Source organism: Mya arenaria, chromosome 5, assembly GCF_026914265.1.
Source record: "Mya arenaria isolate MELC-2E11 chromosome 5, ASM2691426v1".
Lineage (NCBI taxonomy): Eukaryota > Metazoa > Mollusca > Bivalvia > Myida > Myidae > Mya > Mya arenaria.
Genome location: NC_069126.1, coordinates 28,115,686 through 28,127,538, shown reverse-complemented (window position 1 = coordinate 28,127,538; position 11,853 = coordinate 28,115,686). Strand labels below are relative to the sequence as shown.

Sequence of the window (11,853 nt, the reverse complement as noted above, 5' to 3'; positions counted from 1 at the left end):
GATATGGCCCTCTGAAACAGAATGAAAATATGGCAAATAATCATAAGACAAACATGAAGACGATGCTAACAACGATGACGATGATGATGATGATGTTGAATCAATATTAGACAGATACTCTCAGTTAAATATAATTATGAATAAAACATCACAATTTGTATAATCACAAGTTTCCTATGAGGTACTGTTTGACCTTTATTTTATACGTATTAAAGTTTTTTGATTCTCGTATTTCCAAAGGTATATTATTCCAAACAATTCTGCTGTAATATGTAAACGATGCTTTCATATAATTAGTACGAGGTCTAGTTTGTAAAACAATATCTTTGTGTGCCATTGATCTTAGCATATATACATTATTGTCTGAAACTGTTACTAATTCTGACATATATGATGGAGCCATGCTATTCAACGTCTTGTAAACTAATACTGCTGCGTGGTATTTACATCTATCCGAGAAGTTTAGCCATTTTAGTTCTTTAAATAGATTTGTTGATGAATCTCGTTTAGATTTACCAAGTATGATTTTTGCAATTCGTTTTTGTAAGTTATTTATTTTATTCACATATGAATTGGTTCCCTTGCCCCAGACCAAGCAGCCGTAATCAAAATTTGGCAGAATATATGCATTGTAAAACATTCGTTTTGTATCAGGTGTGAGGAAATATATTATATTTTTTAGAAGTGCAATTTTCTTATTCAGATTTTTACAAACATAATCGATTTGCACATGCCAGTTTAGTGTATTATCTATATACAACCCTAATAACTTTTGCACAACAACATTAACTATTTGAACATCATTAATACAAAGTTCAAGATTCCCAGTGTTTTTTAATTTATTTGCAGAACCTATTAACATGCATTTAGTCTTGGAAGGATGCAATGACATATTATTTAGTTGACACCACTTATTAACATAATTTAAATGATGTTGTAATTTATTTTGAATATCCGTCAACTGATATCCAGATTCATAAAGTGTTGAGTCATCTGCATATAGATCTATATTTAATGTTGGATGCATAACTGCAATATCATTTATGTATAAAATAAAAAGCAAGGGTCCCAGTATGGAACCCTGGGGTACCCCAGATGTAACAGTGAGTTTATGCGATTTAATTTTGCCAATCTTTACAATTTGGTTTCTATTTTCAAGATATGATTTAAACAAATTCAATGCTATTTCAGAAAAATGATACAGTTTCAATTTATAAAGAAGAATTTCATGATCAACTAAATCGAAAGCTTTTCTCAAATCCAAAAATATCGCACCAACTAGTTTACCACTGTCAACATCTTTAAGCCAAGTATCTATAAGTCTTATTAGAGCAGTGTTACATGAATGGTGTTTTCTAAATCCAGATTGTGTTTTGTGTATGACATCGGTTTTCTCAAAGTACAACTGTACCTGTGTCGCTATATGCCTTTCAAAGATTTTTGATATAGTTGGGAGTATTGAAATGGGGCGGTAATTATTGGGGTCCTCTTTGTTGCCCGACTTGAAAATTGGTATTACTCGTGCTTCTTTCAGTTTATCAGGGAAAACTCCATGCGCTATACTACTGTTGATAATTGATGCTATACAAGGTGTAATAGTATCACCACATTGCTTCAAAATTTTGGGGCCTACTCCATCTATGCCTGTGGCCTTTCCAACATTTAATTTATCAATAATAGTATGGACTTCATAAGGGGTAATATGTTTAATCTCAAACCTATTTGTACCTAGTTTTGTATCTACAATATGTTTTAAGTTTCTAAAATTTGTATTCAAAAACTTTGTTTTATTTATAATGTTTGAAATGCTTACAAAATGACTGTTTAATTCGTTTACAATATTTGACGGATCTTCAACCGGAAATTCATTAAATGTCATTTTATGAGGTAATGCTGTCACAGTTGATTGATTCAAATGTGAAATATCTTTTAGATTTTTCCATAAATATGTCGGATTTTTATTGTCTTTTATTGCATTGTTGAAAAAATTCTTTTTACTTTTCTTTATCATTTATAAAAATGGTATATCTGTGCAGCTTTAACGTCCTGTTTCACGACATCTGATACAGTTTTATACAGTTTCTGTTAATACATTGTATTGTTTTGACTTTGAAATTTTGCATTTTATAAAATGCATTTATTTTGATGTTTTGATTTTATTTGGTATATATCGTATGTTCGTAGATGCATGCCTCAAGATCATGAAATAAAATTTTATTACCAGTATTCTTGAGTTAATGTCTCTGATTGTATGAAAAAACCGTAATACTTGTCATGTATGAGATTTGCGCTGTGAGGACTCCAAGGCGAAAATCTGAAATAATTTTATACCTGGAACCATGTTATCCTACTCAAATGAATGCATTCATTCCCATGGACTTGTTTGTACCAATGTGGACTGTCGCATTGTCAGTAAATCATTATAGTCGTAGAATAGGGTGTACAAAAACACAGGAGCGACTCGATAATTAAAGGCGGGATACGAACCGACGTTACTTCAACAGTCGCCGTTAGTCTGAATGTCTCTGTTACACTTTAATTAATTAAATTAATTAATATGAAATACCATTCGCCCGTTATATTCATTAATGAACATATTTAAATTTTTCAAATGTAAACTTTAAGAAAATTTGAGACTTTTACGAGATCAAAACGTCATAAATGTAAAATTTACCGAAGTCTTAACAGCTATTACCAAAAAAGTTCAACCTGTTATTTATTAATTCTTAAATGAAAACAAATACGAAAATTAAATTAGCGCTTTCAGGGACCAGCCATATTTTAAATTATCGAATTTATGTCCCAATGTTCTTTTTGGTCAGTCGGTTTCCCATCATCCAAGTGAATGTTTTGTACCTACTCGATTCTGCCTGATTTGATATTTGTTCACCTATAAGGTATGTATTGTCCAAATATGGCTGTAGTGATCTGAAAAGTTGCGGACGGACGCATACTCAGCCGCAGCTTCAAAATAATGATTTTAAAGGTTGTTTTTTCATCGATATCATTGACATACGCGGTAAAGTCCCGATAACGTTTTTTTACCTACAAAAGCCATTTTAAGAGATAAACACGCGAACTAAATTGGGTAGAGTAGGGTTTTACAAGATTCTTCGAATGACATTGCTCAAAGTCGTAAACCTCCAGGTCGTGCAGACACGGTCAAAGAACGGTTTCGAAACGCTGGTTGATCGGGGGGAAATGGGCAATTTTGAAATGTATCGTTTAGCTCATGAAGAGGTTTAAGCCTTATCAGTAATATGCTATTAGAAAGATTCCAGCAAAACCTACTGAACGAGGGCTCTCCGCTTTTCCTAAGCACCAAACAAAGATTTGAACCGGTTAAAACCAAGGTACCACCTCGGCACGTCTTCGATAGCGGTTTTTAACACATTGAACGATCGTTGAAAGCCTAAATTGCTTAAAACGCGCTAGGATCTGATATTTCCCTTGAGTAAAAACAATAGGTTACGAAAGGATATCTGTCTGCTTAGATTAAGTACGGTCGTCCGTCTGTACGAGTTTAAAATATGCTTTCAACGCTGACAGCTAGTGAATACACTTTTTGTACATTGTTTCACTATTTCACGCCTAGTTTTGGTCAGATTGTCTGCACATTATTAAATTTGATCATCTATTGCCGACAAAAGCCATTATGGCGCTATTAAATCCATTTTTATGGGTTTTGCAGAAAAATAATGCAATGAGTTTTACCATGAATGCCACATACTCTTCGAGATCCGAGTGCTACCGAGAACCGGTTTATACACATTTACCGGATATTCACCCTATTTTACGGTGTCAATGAACGGATCAGAAAAATGTTTTATCCTGTTCTACTGGAAATATTATAATGTTTACAGAATCCGTATTATATAAAAAAATATTAGTTGTATAAGTATGCACTCGCATCTGCATAAAGGATAAATGGATTCAGATTGGTGTTTGTACGTTGACAAGAATTATGACCGGCTTGTAAATTAGGCTAGGTGAAGAAACATTATTCTTGCATACCGGACGTGTGTTTCCGGTCATGTGACCAGTGCTGGAAAAACCCATCTTACATACCCCATGTAAGATGAGTCACGCTAAACAACGCGCCACTTCTAATTTCTTTTATTGCATGGGCTACGAAAAGTATAGTATGTCATTTGAATTAAGCGCAATGAAATATACGAAAGTTTGTTTTCTACGTCATATTTTCCACAAATTGATAATATCAGATATGCAAGAACAAATATCAGTCATGTGTTTCCAGTACGGATAAAACAAAATCCGACCCTCGGTCACGCTGCGTGGCCGGTAACTCGGCAAGCCTCGATCGTTACCGGCTTACGCGCGTGCCCTCGGGTTGGATTTTTCTATCCGTACCGGAAGCACATGATAGATACTTATCATACTTTGCAGATCGCCATAACTACAAAAAATAGAATATAACCTACATTTTCAGCCAATGAAATTATAGAAAGGCAATCATTAATTATAGGCTTAATCATTCGGAATTTCAAGTTTTGCGGGCGTTTAAAGGTCCGTCTACTGCCGCTCATCCGATACACATTCCCTGTGTCTCGTAGTGTGCGTTGACAATGTGTTAGCGACCATATTTGTATTCTTAAAGTCCTAGTTTAAGCCTTCTTTAAGTGAACTACCTCCACCCCCCCCACCCCCCACCCCCAACCCCCCAAAAAAACAAAAAAACAAACAACAAACACACACACACACGCACACACACACACACACACACACAAACAAAAACGTGTATTTGTACACAACCTCTGTTAATTGATCTTAATCTTATTGCCTAATTGTCATATAAGATCTCCAATCTGAGTGTCCTGGGGCCGTATTCATAAACTTCTTAAGTCATTTCCTAACTTAAGTCAATTTCTTATTATTAAGAATGGGCGGAGTGAGCGAAGCGAAATAGCTCTTGCTAATCGTTTAAATATTACTTGAGGTCATGTAACTGTTTAAAGGCCTAGTTTAAGGAATGTTTGGCATGATAATCCCCTGCATCTCCTGCTAATTGCACTGGTATCACAGTAGGGGCCAATTTCCTGTGTATTCGTTTATTGGCGCAGGGCCATTTCAAGGGTCCATTTTTATAATAAAACATCCCAAACTGCACAGCAGGGCAGTCATTCATAAAACTTCTTAAGTCATTTCCCAATTTAAGTCACTTTCCTAATTTTATTATCTCTTTAGTCATATGAAATAAAAAATAAATACACAATGTACATGATTTCTATTATTATTGCCTTATTGAAAAACAACATCCTTTAATGTTAAAAACACTCATACATTTCTTTTCATTTGACTTTGAAACTTTTAAGAATTTGACTTAAGTTAGGAAATGACTTAAGAAGTTTATGAATACGGCCCCAGGACACTCAGATTGGAGATCTTATATGACAATTAGGCAATAAGATTAAGATCAATTAACAGAGGTTGTGTACAAATACACGTTTTTGTTTGTGTGTGTGTGTGTTTTTTTTTTTTTTGTTTTTTTTTGTTGTTGTTGATTTTTTGGGGGGTGGGGGGTGGGTGGAGGTAGTTCACTTAAAGAAGGCTTAAACTAGGACTTTAAGAATACAAATATGGCCGCTAACACATTGTCAACGCACACTACGAGACGCAGGGAATGAGAACGAAAGATAAATAAATCTTATAATGTTCTTCTCCAAGATGATGGGCTGGATGGTGATGAAGATCGTTCTAGGAGGGACATTGATAAAGATGGTTCTAGGTGTGACGGTGATGAAGATGGTTCAAGGCTGGATGGTGATGAAGATCGTTGTAGGAGGGACATTGATAAAGATGGTTCTAGGTGTGACGGTGATGAAGACGGTACAAGGCTGGATGGTGATGAAGATTGTTCTATGCGGGACGCGGAAGAGGACGATAAAGCCAAAAACAGAAACACCAGGCAAAAGCGTCATGCACTTAAGGTTATCTTTAGCTTGTCTATTTTTATTAGTTGGTGATGTTGTCTTCATTATTCTTAAGCAGTGGCCAAAAGACAAGCATAGACTATACAGTGCTCTTGTTGTGCACTCTTGATGTACAATAATTGTATACAATAAAATTAAATGAAAAGCAAAGGAAGGATTTTGACATAAAAGCAATTTTCAGAATATCTAGCTGTTTTAGTAGGTGATATTAATGTCCTTAAAAGTACATTCATAATTCCTCTCTTTTTCAGAAAAAAAGGAGCTCTTTCATTTATTACGATTTGAAACGGCCCTCCAAGAGACAGGTGTTATTGCATTGTATATGTCAGAAGAGAGATGATGGCAGGTAGGTTTAATCTCAACATTAAACCTGATACTTGCAATATATCCACAGATGTTAACATAATTTTTCAACAAGTACAATAATCAGTTTGGGTGACATAGATGGAAAAGGACCAGGTTGTAATACAATAGTAAAGAAGACAAGACTTTATCTGTTTTACACTGCAAAGTAAATTCAACAAATTAAAATTATTGCCTTATAAATACTTCTTCGCAATTAAGATTATAACTACTTATTCATTACAATGTTTTACAATCCAAACGCTGTAATTTCATTATTTCAGATTGTACTGGGAATGTGAGAGATGTGAGAAATGGTTCCATCCTAGTTGCCTGGGTTATGAGGATAATAAAAAGACGCCAACTCCCTTTTTCTGTTCACCTTGTCTTGCAAGTAACCAAAAAGGAATGCCGATATTTACAATAAAGCAAAATTAGGGATGAAATATAAAATGTTCTACATCATGATAATAATTCATAGCTGCCATTTATCTTTTTTTAGATTTTCATGTATGTTTTTATGTTCAAAGATTAACATTTAAAAAACAATCTGATTAGAGAACTGTTTTTCCTTTCCAGGACTTCAAACTAGAGACCTGGGCCATATCATATGTACCAGATGATCGGTTGGAGGTAAGAATGGTATTCCTAACATTGTATTTTAGTATCATAATTTTACTTTCTTCAATTTTAATAATGGTTACATTTTAAGACATAGCAGGTAAAGAAATTCTGCTTACATTTTAAACTTTAAAATGTCTAAAAATACAACCAGAGTTCTGCAGTTAAAGCTTATGGAATAAGGAGTTTTACTTTGAACAGTTATATACATGAGGAATAATAAAAGCAATATGATCAATGTGTTTTAAATTATTCTTTTCAGGATGAGCATAAGGATTTAAATCTGTACCTCATTGGCTACGAGAAGACATTAAAAGAGGTATTCATTTACCTGTTAATGTTTAATTTGCATAATGAAATAAATTAAAGTCAATTTCTATATTTAGGTTAAGAACAATTCATAGCAGGTTTCCTTTTAATGGAAGTTGCTACCATTTAGATAATGATTTTTATTCACATTTCCCGGAACAGCTGATTTTATATAAACACTGTGGTTAAAATTTCCTGAAAAAGTAAAACTTTTTGTAAACCGTTTAGATTTTCAAACAAAGATAATAAGGCCATATTCTTCCTTTTAGATGAACAGCGGATTTAAAAGGGTGCTTCAGCTTCTTTCATACACTGAAAACCAAAGGTATAAACAAATTAAACTTACTTGAATAAAACTTTAACTTAAAGTTTATATTTGATAATATAGACAATGTAGTATATTAGTTGGAAGATGTAACCTTGATAAAGTAACTAAATATATACAGTAACTTCCGAAATTGAATGCATTAGAAGTCTTTCAACTTTTATAAGCCTTAAGCGATTTAAAAGATTCAATATATATATATATATATATATATATATATATATATATATATATATATATATATATATATATATATATATATATATTTATAAATGGCCAAAATTGCAGTAAGATGGACTGGCTTCAGCGCCACTGTAGTTTTGTTGAGAGGCTGTCAACATTAAAGGAGCAGAGAAATGGTTTTGGATGGGCCATCTTTACTAATGTCGTAAGTGATTGTTAGTGTTGTTTGAAGTGGAATAGACCTCATTATTATACCATTCCACTAATGCATTGTTTATATGAACTGTTTTACAATTTCAGGCAAGAGATGCAATATTGACAAACATATACGACAATGTACTGGAAGAAGACCCAAAAAGGTAGATTATTGCATCACACCACATTTCAGAAATATTGACATCAGGTTGTCTATACTGATTGGAGTAATAGTGTGGTTGTACTGAATGTAGAACAAAGTTAACATAAATTTTACATTCAATTTCGCTAAAATTGGGTTAAACTGATAATGCTTGTAAACTTTGAAGTCTATTTGGAATGGTAATTCAAATTATTGCACTGCTATACAAACATCTGTAATTGCAATTATGTCATCCCATAAGGAGTATAGCCTAGTAAATAGAGTCAATGACTTAATCTCAGAACGATGTTTTAGGCCACAACAAATTGATCATTTGTTCTACAGATTTTGCCCAAAAAAAGTAGGAGCGAGCGAGCGAAAAAAAAAATTAAAATACTTTTTTTTAAATTTAAGGCAATTCAGAGGCGAGCGCAAGGCAAAAAATAAAATAAAAATTAAAAAGTTTATTTCTTACTAAATTTATCATGCAATATGTCAAGAAATGCTTTTTAATTGCACACATAGGTTCTTAGTTTAAATATAAATGAAAAGGTTTTGATTGTATCACATGAAAATCTGTCTCAATATATAACAAATGGCAATAAGATCCAGTGCTTTACTATTACTTAAGACACTGCCGATTAAATTGCGGGACAACACAATTGAAGCAGTATTAAACAAATCTGCAAATGTGGCACCGGTCATTATATTAGAGCAGGTGGTGGAATAAAGATGTTTCCCTTTCAAGACCTCGCCTTTACCACGAACCAATGGTTTATAGGTCCGTGCCTTGAAAAAAAAAATCATGACACCCTCCATAGCTTCAATGCCCGTAAGAAACAGGCCACTTTAATAACAGGCCACTTTACTACAAATCGATCAAAGAAAACATGTGGATAAGAACAAAGAATTGAGAAAATTAAATAAGTCATTTTACTTATAAAAGGTTTTATTTTCTGATTTTACTGATGTTATTTTTATACTGTACATATATGTGTAATGCACTAGTCAATTGTAACCACGACCCCCAAGGTCCGGGGAATAGCGGGGACTTTGACTTTCGGTCCAGCCAACCCCGGGTAAAACCAACGGCACTGCAGGGCCACCTGGAAGGTGAAAACACGGCCCATTTCACCGGCTATCTCCGGTATACCCCCGGTCCTGGGGCGGGGGGGCATGGTTACAATTGAATGGTGCATAAATATAGACTGTTTCTGAAACATTTACAAGTCCTTCTATTTTTATCAATTACGAGTATAAAACTGAGAAATGCATTTTAGAATTTAAAAAATAACTCACGAAAACATGTTCATTTGTTGTAAGTCGAGTGTACGTGTATTTTAATATAAGTTTTGCACTCAAAATCTGATTTAGTTATTATTTAACACTAAATTTTGAGTACAAAACAATGAATTACTTAAAACAAACATAAATAATTATTGCCTTTGACGCTGTGAAACTGTTGTTGTTTACTGAAGACTATAAACCATTGACTATGACACTGATTTTCAATTAAAAATGTGTATTTTACATTAACGAAAACTGAAAGTATCCTGCAAATTAATACCGGAAATAGATAACAACGGTGCGTCCTGCAAAATATTCCCGACAAAAAAGACTGTCAACAAATATCGGCTGTTTTGCGGTAACCCGGACCTGATTTTGTCCTGACACGAGGAAAGTTTGCTCGCGGAGAATGTAAAGCATGGAAATACCTTCAAAAAAAGGCGAAGTCCACGTTGCAGGTTCAAATTTTAAGTAAAAAAACTTCAGAAAATAGAGGAAATTCAGAAGTAAAAAAAATTAAATAATATGCGCGGCCAAATAGTAAGTGCGGGCGCAAAAAAAAAGTTTTTTTTTTCGTTTTTTCGAATTTTAGGTGCGGCAAATCCGACGAAAAAATTATCAATTTGTTGTGGCCTTAGGGCAAGTTAAAATCCATGGGCTTATAGTGTTTTCATTAAATTTTAGATGTAAAAATAATTATTAATGGATATTCAATGACTAAATTTTCTTTTGATTTGAATTTATATATATTTTTTTAGGATATATTCCGGTTTAAGTCGGTTGATAGGCCTGTCAAATGCCAAGTTGAAGTCTGCCTGGAAAAAAGATTCTTCGTAAGCATAATCATTATATTGTTTCCAATGTGGCTATTTCTTAACGGTAATCAACTAACAAAAAGCCAACTACAATCGCAACTTATTCATGAATGTATGATGTTGATATGTATAAAAAGTGCAGAATAAAATGCACACTTGCTAAATATACCAGCTTGTAAGGATTTCTTTTAATAAATTATACAATCACTAAAGTTCTTTTTGTTCATTCATTTCACTGTATAGTCACTTTAATTCTTCAGCTTGGCAGAAAGATATGCCAGAGATGTCTTGTGGAAGGAGGCAATGATTGCCATCATGCTTAAGGTATAATATAACAAGTTCTGTAATCTAGAGAAATTATCTATTTAATACAAAAAACAATTCTAAGGCATCAATCCATGTTTGAAAAATTATATATATTACAAAAATGAAATCATAAAGCCCTATGATTTTTTTGTTATCACAATGCTGTGAAACCATGATTTTCATGTGCATTTCAGTTATTCAGATGTTCATATCACAGTGCAAATAAAGACTTATCCTCAACTGAGGACTGGACTGCTCCCGGAGCTGAATTGAAGCAGCGATGCCTGAGTATGTCTAATTTAATGCAGCGAATATTATTTCAATTAAAGTTTTGCATAAATAGGTCATTTGAGAGGTAATTCAACACAAAATATTTCATACCTCATTAGATATTCAAAGAATGAAGAATCTTTATACTCGCCCCAGTGTCCAGTTCGAGACTTAGGGCAAGTTGGCATTTTGACAGGCACATTTTTAGCTCGACTATTCAAAGAATATGGAGAGCTATACTACTCACCCAAGCGTCAGAATCGGTGTCGGCGTCACACCTTGGTTAAGGTTTTGCATGTAAGCAACTTTAAGTCAATATCTCAGTAAATACATCATGTATTGCATTGAAACTTAATATATGTTTTCCCAACTATCTAACCTACTAAATAAATGAAGTTAGATAACTCTAGTTTACATTTAATGCAAATAATGGGCCTTGATTATTTGACTTAGAAATTCTGGTTAAGCTTTTGCATGTAAGCACACATTGGTTAATTTCTCAGCAACTACTTGATCTATTGCATTAAGACTTTATACAATGGTACTCAACCATCCGACCTACTTGAATATCCAAGTTAGATAACTGTATTTTGCAAATAATGGCCCTTGCAGTGAAATCTTATCTCAGTTTACAGTGATCCATGTTTTGCCAAAACTTTTCAATCCTTACACTGAAAAGCGGCGGAATAGTCGAGCACGCTGTCTTTTAGGCAGCTCTTGGTGAAATTTTAAGCAGGTTTTCACAAAGTGAAACCAGGTTATCAGAATGATGTGCTTTCTTGTTTGGATGGGCTGATGGAGGACAGTTTCAAACGCACCTTAGATATTGAATAATATTAGTTTGATTTGACATATTGTGACTTTACTTTGCATAAAGTAAGACCTTTCATTGGGTTGAATTTTGGCCCCTAGAAGGGATCAAGGTCACTGTAACTTATACTAATAATAGAATAAAACAGAAAACTGAATGTCATCAGAAAGGCTGAAGTTCTTCTGTCAATCATTGAAAACCATGTTTTGTTACACTGCAGTTCTTCTGGTTTGACTTTTTAATTGCTTTTAACGGGCACATATTAAATCATTGTTGGATTCATTTCTAAAACAAAG

The 11,853-nt window shown here is 33.6% G+C and overlaps 1 protein-coding gene across 1 annotated transcript in view; it reads right to left on the bottom strand.

Moving 5' to 3' along the window:
• The window catches only part of LOC128233974 (uncharacterized), an 80,484-nt gene that overhangs the window by 35,665 nt on the left and 32,966 nt on the right, over positions 1-11,853 (bottom strand). The gene's annotated exons all lie outside the window — the stretch shown is intronic.